Source organism: Neomonachus schauinslandi, chromosome 15 (genome assembly GCF_002201575.2).
Source record: "Neomonachus schauinslandi chromosome 15, ASM220157v2, whole genome shotgun sequence".
NCBI classification, from domain to species: domain Eukaryota; kingdom Metazoa; phylum Chordata; class Mammalia; order Carnivora; family Phocidae; genus Neomonachus; species Neomonachus schauinslandi.
Genome location: NC_058417.1, coordinates 17,535,699 through 17,549,114, shown reverse-complemented (window position 1 = coordinate 17,549,114; position 13,416 = coordinate 17,535,699). Strand labels below are relative to the sequence as shown.

General features: G+C 44.4%; 1 protein-coding gene across 1 annotated transcript in view; it reads right to left on the bottom strand.

The window, feature by feature from the left end:
- FAM222B (family with sequence similarity 222 member B) overlaps positions 1-8,545 on the bottom strand; it is a 76,673-nt gene extending 68,128 nt beyond the window's left edge. The window contains exon 1 of the mRNA XM_021703914.2: positions 8,430-8,545. The gene's annotated coding sequence lies outside the window, so the exon portion shown is untranslated. The remainder of the gene's footprint in view (positions 1-8,429) is intronic.
- Between the last annotated feature and the right edge of the window lie 4,871 nt (positions 8,546-13,416).

The window sequence follows — 13,416 nt, the reverse complement described above, 5'->3', positions numbered from 1 at the left end:
AAAAAAGCGGGGGCCTGGGTGGCTCAGTTGGTTAAGCATTTGCCTGCTCAGATCATGATCTCAGGGTCCTGGGATCAAGCCCCGCATCGGGCTCCCTGCTCAGTGGGGAGTCTGCTTCTCCCTCTCCCACTGCCTGCAGCTCCCTCTGCTTGTGTTCTCGCTCACTCTCTGTCAAATAAATAAATAAAACCTTAAAAAGAAAGAAAGAAAGAAAGAAAGAGAAAAGGAAAAGAAAAAGAAAATTTCACTGGGGAGCTCAGTTGGTAGAGCATGCAACTCAAACTCAGGGTCATGAATTCAAGCCCATGTTGGGTGGGTGTAGAAATTACATAAATGAATAAACAAAAAGCTTTTTAAAAAAATGGAAAAATGGGGCACCTGGGTGGCTCAGTTGGTTAAGCATCTGCCTTCAGCTCAGGTCATGATGCCAGAACCCTGGGATCAAGCCCTATGTCAGGCTCCCTGCTCAACAGGGAGCCTGCTTCTCCCTCTGCCTCTCCCCTCTGCTTGTGCATGCATGTGCGCTCTCTCAAATAAATAAATACATTATTTCAGTGTTTTCAGTTCTTGTATAACTGGTGAAAAAGCAGAGGGAGAGGGAGAAGCAAATCCCCCAACTAAGCAGGGAACCCGACGTGGGGCTCGATCCCAGGACTCTGAGATCGTGACCTGAGCTGAAGGCAGACACTTAGCCAACTGAGCCACCCAGGCACCCCTAAGCTTTTTTTAAAAGAGGAAAGAAAAAAAGAAAGGAAGAGAAAAAGAAGGAAAAGTATTAGCACTATATGAATTACTACTATAGAGAAGATAATTAGTACCACATTCCCATAAAGCCAATCCCTCCAGATGATGTGAATGAACATATAAAGCAACTGGAACACAGACTCACAGGGTAATCACACTGACTTTAACTCTTACTTATACTCTAATGATTTCTAGATCTGTATCTCCACTCTAAACTTTTCTACTAAACTCAAGACCCAAATATCCAGAAGCCTACTGGATTTTCCTGACACCTCAAATCTAATATACCAAATCAAACTCATTTTCCCTCAAATATAACACCGTCTTATCCCTCTATTCCCTACCTTGGTTAATGACATCACCATCCACTTAGTCGCCCAAGCAAACAATTTCAAATTCATCTTTGACAACTCCTTCTCCCTTACACACTCCCCAACATAAAGTCAGTAAGATCCTTCTGGTCAGTCTCCTAAAAAACTCTTTAACCTGTCTAGAGTTCCACCGTTAATACTGTAATTGAGATCTTCAGTATCTCTAAACTGATCATCACACCAGTCTCATAACCAACTGGTCTCCCTGCAGCCAATTTCATCCTTGAAAATCTAACTTCCACACAGCCAACAGTGTTACTTTTTTTTTTTTAAGATCTTATTTATTTATTTGACAGAGAGAGACAGAGCGATAGAGGGAACACAAGCAGGGGGAGTGGGAGAGGGAGAAGCAGGCTTCCCGGGGAGCAGGGAGCCCATGCTCGATCCCAGTACCCTGGGATCATGACCGGAGCCAAAGGCAGACGCTCAACAACCGAGCCACCCAGGCTCCCCCAGTGTTACTTTTCTTTTTCTTTCTTTTTTTTTTATTTTTTTATTTTTTATTTATTTGACACAGAGAGACAGTGAGAGAGGGAACACAACCAGGGGGAGCGGGAGAGGGAGAGGGACAAGCAGGCTCCGCACTGAGCAGGGAGCCCGAAGAGGGGCTCTATCCCAGGACCCTGGGACCATGACCTGAGCCGAAGGCAGATGCTTAACAACTGAGGCACCCAGGCGCCCCCCAGTGTTACTTTTCTTAAACATGTTCCTTACCTGGCTTAAAACTCCCATGACTCCCTCGTATCTATAAAATAAAATTCAGACCCCTAACCAAGGCCAACCTCAACTGGGCTCCAACTCTTCTTCCACTTCACTTCCTTCCATTCCTTCCTCACGCCCCATAATCTAGCCACATTAAACCACTGGCCCACGGGTCCATACTCATATACCTCTGTACCCTTGTGCAAGCTGTTCTCTGTATTTGAAACACTATCATCTCTAATCCTTTTTTGTTGAAGCAGCCAAATTGTATTCATTCTTTAAAACTCAACTGGCTCGGTCTGTTGAGCGTCCGACTCTTGGTTTTGGCTCAGGTCATGATAGGGTCATGAGATCGAACCCCAAACTGGGCTCCCCGCTCAGCAGAGAGTCGGCTTGAGAGTCTCTCTCCCTCTCCCTCTGCCCCTTCCCCACTGCATGCTCTCTCTCTAAAATAAATAAATAACTCCTTTTAAAAATTAAAAAATAAACACATTAAAATCTTTGAAAAAATGTGCACTCTTTAGGGGCAGCTGGCTGGCTCAGTTGGTAGAGTATGCGACTTTTTTTTTTTTTTTGACAGAGAGAGAGAGAGTATAAGCAGGGGGAGCGGCAGGCAGAGGGAGAGGGAGAAGCAGGCTCCCTGCTGGGAGCCCGATGTGGGGCTCGATCCCAGGACCCTGGGATCATGACCTGAGCCAAAGGCAGACGCTTAACCATCTGAGCCACCCAGGTGCCCTGAGCATGACACCACACAAAGCCATGCTTATTCTATTTCTAGTTTTTCATATTTTTCCCTACTAGCTTCAGGGTTAGTTGCCAGAAAATTAGTAACTAAATCTTATAAACCACTCCTTAAATGACCTATATTTTCCCATGAAACAGTACAATACAATGCTATACTAAACCACTGTTTTATAATTGAACCTTAAATCTGGTAACTTACTACCCTCCTTGTATTAAATACATTCTTAGGGATGCCTGGGTAACTCAGTTAAGTGTATGACTCTTGGTCTTAGCTCAGGTCTTGAGTTTAAGCCTCACACTGGGCTCCACACTGGGCATGGAGCCTACTTAAAAAAATAAATAAATAAATGCATTTTTAGGGGCACCTAGCTGGCTCAGTTGGAAGGGCATGTGACTCCTGATCTTGGGGTCATGAGTTTGAGCCCCACGTTGGGTACAGAGATTAAATAATTGAAACTTTAAAAAATAAAAATAGGGCACCTGGATGGCTCAGTTGGTTAAGCGACTGCCTTCGGCTCAGGTCACGATCCTGGAGTCCCGGGATCGAGTCCCGCATCGGGCTCCCTGCTCAGCAGGGAGTCTGCTTCTCCCTCTGACCTTCCTCCTTCTCATGCTCTCTGTCTCTCATTCTCTCTCTCTCAAATAAATAAAATAAAATCTTTAAAAAAATAAAAAAATGAAAATAAATGCATTTCTTAAAAGATTTTATTTAATTATTTGAGAGAGAGAGAGAGCGCGAGCACAAGCAGGGGGGAGGGGTAGAGAAAGAAGCAGACTCCCCGCTGAGCGAGGACGCCCGACTCAGAGCTCAGTCCCAGGGCCCTGGGATCATGACCTGAGCCAAAGGCAGATGCTTAACCGACTGAGCCACCCAGGCGCCCCTAAATGTATTTTTAAAAAAGAAAATTTAGCATTTTTCCTCTTGAGTTGTATTTCCTGTCACTCTTAAGTTACAAAGCTCTAAAAGGGACATAATCAAGACCTTGATACGCAGTGAAAAGACAGAAATAGATATTAAACACTTCTCTGCTGAAAAAGCATTCACCTCTCACCATGAGTACAGTGACTTCACACTTCTCCACACTCTGGTCAGCTGTGAAGCTTCAATCCTTTCCCTGGCCACTTTGCTTCTCACACTACTCTCACTTCCCACTTTATTATATTAGTATCATCTTTTGAGAGTTGCTATTACATTTTAGGAGTTGAAATCAAGACTTAGGCTCCTGTCTCTTCTGAAAATGTTCCAAGCTTCCTGTCCTGTTCTGCTGTATTATACAATGTTACTTTGCTGAAGTCTTAGCTCATTTCCTCCTCACTCTTGTCCTGATGTGGTGGTGCACATTGATAATGCCCTCTCCCTTCCCATTTTCAGACTTTACTGTCTGCTTGGAATGCCCTATCTTCCTTCTCCATCTGTGAGGGTATATCACACAGGTTATGCAAGGGGCCTTTACTGACAATACCTGTACCCAGCCTTTAATCAACTCTCACAACAAGCTGTACCTCCCCTAGTAGAGAACTTACTGTATTTCATCAATTCTAAGACATACTTTCCTTCCCACATTTCTCTAAAAACAGGATATACCTTACAACTGATGGCACGCCAGTCTCATTAGCAGCATTTCTTTCTTCTTTCTTGTTAAAGTAATTGTGAGCCTTACAATCATTGGTACCACAGATTTGATTAAATAAGGTATTACAGGGGCGCCTGGGTGGCTTAGTCGTTAAGTGTCTGCCTTTGGCTCAGGTCAGGATCCCAGGGTGCGGGGATCGAGCCCCACATAGGGCTCCCTGCTCTGCGGGAAGCCTGCTTCTCCCTCTCCCGCTCCCCCTGCTTGTGTTCCCTCTCTCGCTGTGTCTCTGTCAAATAAATAAATCTTTAAAAAATAAAAAAAATAATAAAGATTTATTTATTTCAGAGACAGAGCACAGCCGAGAGAGCCGGGGGAGGGGCAAAGGGAAAGGGAAAGAATCTCAAGCAGACTCCCCATTGAGTACCGGCCACACAGGGGGCTCGATCTCACAACCCTGAGATCACGACCTGAGCAGAAATCAAAAGTCAGGCACTTAACTGACCAAGCCACCCAGGCACCCCCCTCATTCAGCAAATATTAATAAGCAATTACTCTAGGGCAGCTATGCACTCTGCTAAAACACTGGTAAGCAAAACCTGGTCCTCCGGAGGCTACTCTGAATCATATACACACTCTTGAATACTTCACCCTCCAAACAACAGAATAACCTACAAATTCACTAAGTTAATCTGCTTTCCTCCTTACTTTTCCTTTTTAACATCTTCCCATACAGCCCTCCTTTAAAGTTTTTATCACTCTATCAAGAACCAAACAACTGACAAAAAACAAACAACAACAACAAAAAAAAACCTTTGTGCTCAATTATCAGCAGCTGTGAAAATATCACAAAAGACAGTTAAGGAATGGGTGACAAGATCAAAAGGGCTCTAAAGGAACAAAGACTCTGTTCACAAGCAAATATTCAAAGTAAAAAAGAGAGAGAGGTAAAAACACCGTAATTTTGTTTTTATTTTTTAGCACCATAATTTTGTTTTTAAATAGACTGTTTTAAAAAGTTTTCCCCTGGGGCACCTGCGTGGCTCACGTGGTTAAGGGTCCAACGCTTGATCAAGCCCTGAGTTGGGCTCCACGCTGGGTGTGGAGCCTACTAAATAAATAAACAAGCAAACAAACAAATAAATAAACAGTTTTCCCCTGAGGCATGAGATGCTTTTTAAAAATTTTTAATTTGGGGGCACCTGGGTGGCTCCGCCAGTTAAGTGTCTGCCTTTAGCTCAGGTCATGATCCCAGGGCCCTGGGATCGAGCCCCACATCAGGCTCCCTGCTCCGCAGGGAGTCTGCTTCTGTCACACTCTCTCTCAAGTAAATAAATAAAATCTTAAATTTTTTTTTTTTAATTTTATCAGAATGGGGCGCCTGGGTGGCTCAGTCGGTTAAGTTTCTGCCTTCGGCTCAGGTCATGATCTCAGGGTTCTGGGGTCAAGCTCTGCTGAGAAGAGAGCCTGCTTCTCCCTCTCCTCCCTGCTCCTGCTCTCTCTCGCTATCTCTGACTCTCTCCCTCCAATAAATAAATAATAAATTTTTAAAACCAGAATAAAAATGAGGTAGCAACCATTAATTCCTTTTATTTTAGCAATTGCTATCTCAGAGATTCATGAGAAGTCCTTACGTCCCCACTTTGTTTTTATTGTTAAATATTTTTTTAAAGATTTATTTATTTATTTTGGGGCACCTAGGCGGCTCAGTCAAATGTCTGCCTTTGGCTCGGGTCATGATCCCAGGGTCCTGGGATCAAGCTCTGCATCGTGCTCCCCACTCAGCGGGGAGCCTGCTTCTCCCTCTCCCTCTGCTGCTCCCCCTGCTTGTGCTCTCTCACTCTCTGTCAAATAAATAAATAAAATTTTTAAAAAATAATAAAAAATAAAAAAACAAGGATTCATATATTTATTTGAGAGAGAGCGCACAAGCACAAGCAGGAAGGGGAGAGGGAGAGAAAGCATCCCAAGCAAACTCCCCGTTGAGCACGGTGCAGGGTTCGATCTTAGGACCCTGAGATCATGACCTGAGCTGAAACCAAGAGTCAGACCCTTATCAGACTGTGCCACCCAGGCACCCTTTACATCCCCACTTTAGACAGATTGCTCACACAACAGGTAATCAAAGCACTGACCATACCCTTTCTCTCCCCCAGGAGAAGACTCTCCATTTGATAACAGTCATCTACTACATAAAAATAACCACAAATAGGAAAAAGAATAGAGAGAAGGACAGGAAATTCTCATCACAGCTGAACAAACCTCTATCATTTTAACATAACACAGACTGCATTATGGACTTGTCTGAACCAATGGAAATTTACAGTAGAGGGAAAAATACATTACCAAAATTAAAAATAAATGCCCAATTATTAAAATAAAATAGGACAGCTAGACCAGCTCTAACATTTTATACCTCTACTTCATCTTCTGTGTGGAAGTCAAAACAGAATAAATTTGTATTCTGTAAATGACCTATGACAAGAGTAACAAGTGCTTTCTTTTTAAAACTACCCTCTTAAAAAAAAAAAAGAATAATCAGTGTTATGGATACTTATTGGGAGAGCCAAGGAACTAGAGCAAAAAATTAAAAATAATGTATCACCGTGCATTTCCAGGAAAGAGAGGTAAAACACGTTTTACCAGATGGAGAAGTTAAAGACAACTAGGATTCATTTCCCCCATTCCTATAAAATAATTCACTGTTCTTATCTGTGAATCTTTAAGCATCTAGTACAGCCACTCCCTACCTTTGCTCAGATGAAAGACAAATCACTCACTAATTTCCAAAAGGCCTCGCCATTTCAAGCTTTCAATCAATCTTCATAGCCAGCAAAGCTGAAGCATCTGTCTCCTTCTGTCCTTTTGAAAGAAGTTTCACCTCTTTCAAAAGCTGTGGCTAGAAAGCCATTTTCTCTCTAGAAGCACACGGTTTAACTCTGTCCTCTGCTTTGTCTACCCTAAATAACAACAAGAACAACAACAAAGCCTCAGGAGTGCTTCTTCAGCCTCTCAGAAAAGAACCAGCCACCTCTTGGGCTCTTGCACAGCTGCTTCTGTCTTTCTCTGAGACACTCCACCCTGGAGGTTCCACAGGCAGGGTAACAAAAACTGGAGCTGAAAAGCTGCTATATGCTTATCTGACCTCCAAAATAGAGACAGGGCCCTAGGGCAACCAGAAACGCCCTTGCAAAAGAAAACTTTTTTACAATTTAAAAATAAATTGTATTTGCACATCCCTCATTGTGCAGCCCTCCCAGCTTGTTTCAAACTAGTTTTCTCGACTCATAATAAAGCACACTAGTACCAACTGTGTTACAAGGAACGTAAGTGAGCTATGTTCTGAAAGCATTTAACAGATTGGCCCTCCATTCTCTATTTCCTTCCTCTTGAGTAGGAACTACACACCATTTGTAAAAATGCCCAAGAGTATGGTATTTTTCCTACACAAGTCTGATGGCTAATTAGTCACATCACAAACTGGTATTTTTGCACATGATCTACCGTGCCTACGTAGAACGCACATATGTGCCTACCGAGGTTTTACAAACAATATGCTTCGCCTTGACAAAGAAATCAATCATTCTACTAATAACGAGAAGATCGAAAATCCAGTAATATTGTTGGTGATACAATACCATCGGCATAGTACCTACAATTTAGTTTTCATCAGCAATCTCAATCACATACATGATGCTTCCAATAGCCCATTGAAGCACTGCATCTTTCAGAGGTTCAGAAAGGTTAAGTGGGACCTGCCCAAGGTTATCTATCAGCTTTATCAATGGTGGACGTGGTTTCGAACCTGTCAAGACTCTAAGCCCTAGCTTTTTTTCCCTAGATCCCTCCCAGCTTTAAACGGAGGGCTCCTGACTCCCGTCCTCCGCCCAGAAAAGCCCGTGACTCCGGGCGACCGGCCCTTCCCTGCCTGGATCAGAGTTAGCTTCTTCAGCTCCAGCAGGGCTTTCATCCTCCACCACCCTCCCCCCGCGACCATTCTCTGAAAGAAGCGGAAAGGGAGAGGCGACCGAAAGCTCCTGGGGGAAGGGACGATGACAAACCGGGAAGCGCGGACACTGCCCCTGCCGTGGGCTCCTTCCCTCCGCCAAGCTGTCCAGCCCTGGCGCGGGCGATCCGGCCACCTATGCCCCAAATTCTCCCATCATCACCTCAAACTGTCCCTCCCCCACGCCCCTTCGCCGCCGACAGGCAGAGCCCCCCCCCCAGGTCGAGGTATCCTTCCACCAGGCCACCCCTCTTCTCTCCCGCCGCCCACCCCTCTTCCACCATCACTCACTGTCGGTGACTGGGCACGGCCCTCATGGCTGCTCCGTTGCCGCCCGCCGCCGCCACCGCTGCTCCACGCCCCGGCCCCTCAGTAGCCGCCGCCGCCGTCGGGACTCGCCGGGAGCCGCTCATGCGCCTGCGCAGCCTGGAGTGCCGGGGCCCTCTACGGACGCCCGCGCCTGCGCAGCCCGCGCCGAGGCGTCTTCTTCAGTGCCTGATGCCCTGGACCCTACGGTCTCAGGTGGACATGGCCGCTGGCTTGGAGGCGTGGTTAGGCTTACAGGCTTTGGCGGCTGACCCCAGGTCCAAGGCCTCTGGATTACCTTGTCTAGGTTACTAAACCCTTGGACCACGATGCCCATAAGGAGCCATAGACATAATGACACTTTTAAGATTCTGGCTCCTACTTACTCTTGAAGGCCTGAATGCAGATGCTCTGAGGTGACTGATAATGAACTTCAGATTTCTTTCAAGAAGACGGTCACATCTAGAATGCATTGCGGCTAATTGTGTAAGAGGCAACTTTGACATCCCAGAATACACTACTGGCCAGGAGGTGCTCAGAAGCCCCGAGGATCTTGTCAAGGCGGTGACTGCGCTTAAACTTCTTTGGGACACTGCTAAGTTCAGTCTGTTTATCAAGCGCATACTGTTTACTGGACAAAAATGTTCTAGGCATCTCATATGTGCCATCAAGGGACTTGCAGGCTAATAGTCCCCTACTTTCCAGCTCTCACTATGAAGCCTGGCCCTTGTGCAAACTGGTTAACAAAAACTAGACCTTTAGCCCATGGAGACCCAACCATCAGTTCCTAGACCATTGTGCGGCCTTGGCATAGCCAAACAAAAGACTAGGCTTAATTGAGTCTTGGAAATCCAGTACAGACCTGACAGCTGAGGGCAGTGCACTTAAGTAGAAGGGAAGAGGAGACACAGGACTAAACTCTCTCCTTATTGCCATGACCCCCATTCCATCTCCAGCCCAGTCTTCCCTCTACAGTTCAGAGTTTGAAGAGATAGGAACAAAATATAATGTAAGGCAAAAGAAAATCAAGGGGGAGCAGTTCTATTCTTTCTGTGAAAGGTGTTATATTCTTTGTACTTCTAGAGAAAGAAAAACTACTCCTGATCCCAGGATCTGATATGAATGTTTCAATTCCTAATCTAAGACTAAGGAAATTTTTCCCTCATTTTGGAAAGAAGCAAGAATAGGCCCTACAGTAAATTTGAGAATGTTGAAAATGGAGTGTCGCTAATATTACTAATTACAAATTACTAATTAAAAATGCAGGGGCGGGGTGCCTGCGTGGTTCAGATGGTTGGGCGTCTGCCTTCAGCTCAGGTCATGATCCCAGCGTCCTGGGATCGAGCCCCGCATCGGGCTCCTTGCTCAGTGGGAAGCCTGCTTCTCCCTCTCCCTCTCCCACTCCCCCTGCTTGTGTTCCCTCTCTAGATGTGTCTCTTTCTGTCAAATAAATAAATAAATAAAAATCTTTTTAAAAATGCATATAGAGGGATGCCTGGGTGGCTCAGTCGGTTGAGCGTCTGCCTTCGGCTCGGGTCATGGTCCCGGGGTCCTGGGATCGAGTCCCGCGTCGGGCTCCCTGCTCCGCGGGGAGCCTGCTTCTCCCTCTGCCTCTCTCTCTCTCTCTCTCATGAATAAATGAATAAAATCTTAAAAAAAAAAAAATGCATATAGGGGCGCCAGGGTAGTACAGTCAATTAAGCATCTGACTCTTGGTTTTGGCTCAGGTGGTGACCTCAGGATCCTGAGATCGAGCCCCACATGGGGCTCCACGCTCAGCGCAGAGTCAGCTTGAGATTCTCTTCCCTCTCCCTCTGCCCCTCCTGCTCGTTCTCCTCTCTCTTTCTCTCTCTCTCTAAAAGAAATAAATCTCGGGCGCCTGGGTGGCTCAGTCGGTTAAGCGTCTGCCTTCAGCTCAGGTGATGATCCCAGGATCCTGGGATCGAGTCCCGCATTGGGCTCCCTGCTCAGCGGGGAGTCTGCTTCTCCCTCTACCTGCCGCTCCCCCACTTGTGCTCTCTCTGTGTCAAATAAATAAATACTTTTTTAAAAGTTTAAAAAAAAGAAATCTTTTAAAAATGCATATAATGGAATTCTCAAGTCACTAAGAAATGAATGGTTAGGCCCTGTAGCACCTAGGAACCTGAGGATATTTTACTCATCAGATGCATGTGACTTTTATGTAGATAGCTATATGTTGCTGTGGAAAAACAGTATATAGATTAGCATAATTCAGTCCCTAGAGAAGCAAATCTACACAAAAGTGCATGCCTCATGTCTGAACTGCCTCCCACCTCTTGACATATATAGAGTAAAATACAACTGCTGACAGAGTAGGGTGGTGGGGCCCAGAACCAAAACCAGAAGCTAGCTCCTGACTTGGGGGAGTTGTCATTACTTGCAAAAGTATTACCCTTTGGAACAAGAGCACATTTAGCACCACAGAGAAATTCCAGAGCCAGAAAGGAGGAAGAATTAATATTGACACTATGTTCTGATGAATGGATGTGTAAAAAAAAAAGGTCAAAGCTGACCCTGAAGCTTCTGGGAACCATATTTTCCTAATTCTACCACCACATGAAGTCCTCTGCTGGAATCTACATGATGATGACATATCTTCTTTTTTTTTTTTAAGTTTATTTATTTAAGGAATCTCTATACCCACTGTAGGACTCGAACTCACAACCCCAAGATCAAGAGTTGCACATTCCCCTAACTGAGCCAGCTAGGTGCCCCAACAGCATATCTCGTTATATTTGAACCATAAGGGTCTCCTGAACCATTTCCCTACTTGAATTTCTCTTTTTATATAGATTTATTTTTTAAGCTTATTTATTTGTTTGTTTATTTATTTATTTTTAAGTAATCTTTACACCCAATGTGGGGCTCAAACTCACAACCCTAAGATCAAGAGTCCTATGCTCTCCCAACTGAGCCAGCCAGGCACCCCAACCTACTTGAACTTCTTACCAAGGGCAGAATAGCAGATTTTTTTTTTTCCTGCCAAGTATCATTATATCCAATGATAATCATTCTGAGAACTACCTCTACTCCATTTTCAGACCCTGTGATTTGGATGAGGTCACCCCAGGCATGGAGTACATAACCCAGACCCAAGTGATTCAGCACGTAACATTCTCTAAGCTACAGTGATTGTTTCAGGAATGGGCATGTAACCCAGTCAGAGCCTAAATGCACATGGTGAACTTTCCTTCAGGGGAAATCTGTTGGCTCTTTCCAACTAAAACTGGATGTGAGAAGATGTAAAATCCTGGAGATGCTGCAGCCATGTTGACACCACAAAGGTAGAGCCAATCTATCTAAAGAAATATCATTTATTCATTCACTGAGCAAATATTTATTGAGTACCCATTATGTGTTAGACACTGTTGTAGGTATAGGAGATACAGCAGTGAACAATATATATTGTCTTTGTCCTCATAAAACTTACAGTCTAGTAGGGGACATATAATAATAACAACAAACACTTGAATAACATTTACTATGTGCCAAGAACTGTTCTAAGTCCTTTATACATATCAGTTCTTTTAATCATCACAATAACCCTATCCCTATTTTATAGATAAAGAAATTGAAGGAGAGAGAAGTTACTTGTCCTGGTCACGCAGTAAATAATGGAGCTGAAAATCAACCCAGTATATCTGGCTCAATAATCTTTGTGCTCAATTATATATTATAAACTGCCTTATCATAGGAGGGGGAAAAGAGGGTCCTCAGAGAGAATTTAATCAGTCATGGAAGGAACCACTGAAGGAGATACCTGGAAGTGAGAAAGAATACTGGGCAATTGGGAGACTGAAAAAAATTCAGTTAAGGGCGCCTGGGTGGCTCAGTTGGTTAACCGACTGCCTTCAGCGCAGGTCATGATCCTGGAGTCCCTGGATCAAGTCCCGCATCGGGCTCCCTGCTCAGCAGGGAGTCTGCTTCTCCCTCTGACCCTAACCCCTCTCATGTGCTCTCTCTCATTCTCTCTCTCTCAAATATATATATATATATATATATAAAAATTCAGTTAAGCTGAAAAAGAGGAATGACAAGAGATGAGACTAGTGGAGGTGCCTGGCTGGCTCAGTCCAAAGAGCCCCATGTTGCGTGTAGAGATTACTAAAAATAAATAAATAAAGTAAAAAAAAACAAACAAACGAAGAGAGATGAGTCTGTCAAAGTAAGCCAGGGCCACATTAGTTTATACTTTATTCTCAGGGCAGTGAAGCAAGGGAGTGACTTGTTCAGATTGGGGCTATGAGGGCTCGGTAAGACTGTGAAGACGCTTGATGATGCTCCTATAGCATTTCAGGAACTGCAACAGGATCATTGTAGGTAGTGATAAATGCTGTGAGGAAATGATATTTAAACTGATACTGAATAGGGAGCAGAAGCCAAATCTAGAAGAACATAGAAGGCAGGAGTAGCAGATATAAAGGCCTTGAGCAGAAATGAGCTTGGTATATTCAAGAGATGGAAGGAGGGATGTCTGGGTGGCTCAGCTGGTTAAGCATCTGCTTTTGGCTCATGTTATGATCCCAGGGTCCTGGGATCAAGTCCCGCATTGGGCTCCTTACTCAGCAGGGAGTCTGCTTCTCCCTCTGCCTGTCACTCCCCCTGCTTGTGCTCACTTTCCCTCTCTCCCACACAAAGTCTTTTTTTTTTTTTTAAGAGAGAGATGGAAAGAAAGCTAGTGTGCTGGAAGCCTTGGGAGTAGAAGCAGGGCTCAAGGACATTGGATTAATCTAGCTGTCATAAAAAGCCTTTAAAGAGTTTTAATCACATCCTTCCACTTTTATCCCTTTAATTTCTAGAATCCATCTCTGTCTCTCCACCACCTTCACTACTATTTTATTTTATATTTTTTAAAGATTTTATTCATTTATTTAATTGACAGAGAGAGAGAGACAGCGAGAGAGGGAACACAAGCAGGGTGAGGGGCAGAGGGAGAAGCAGGCTTCCCGCA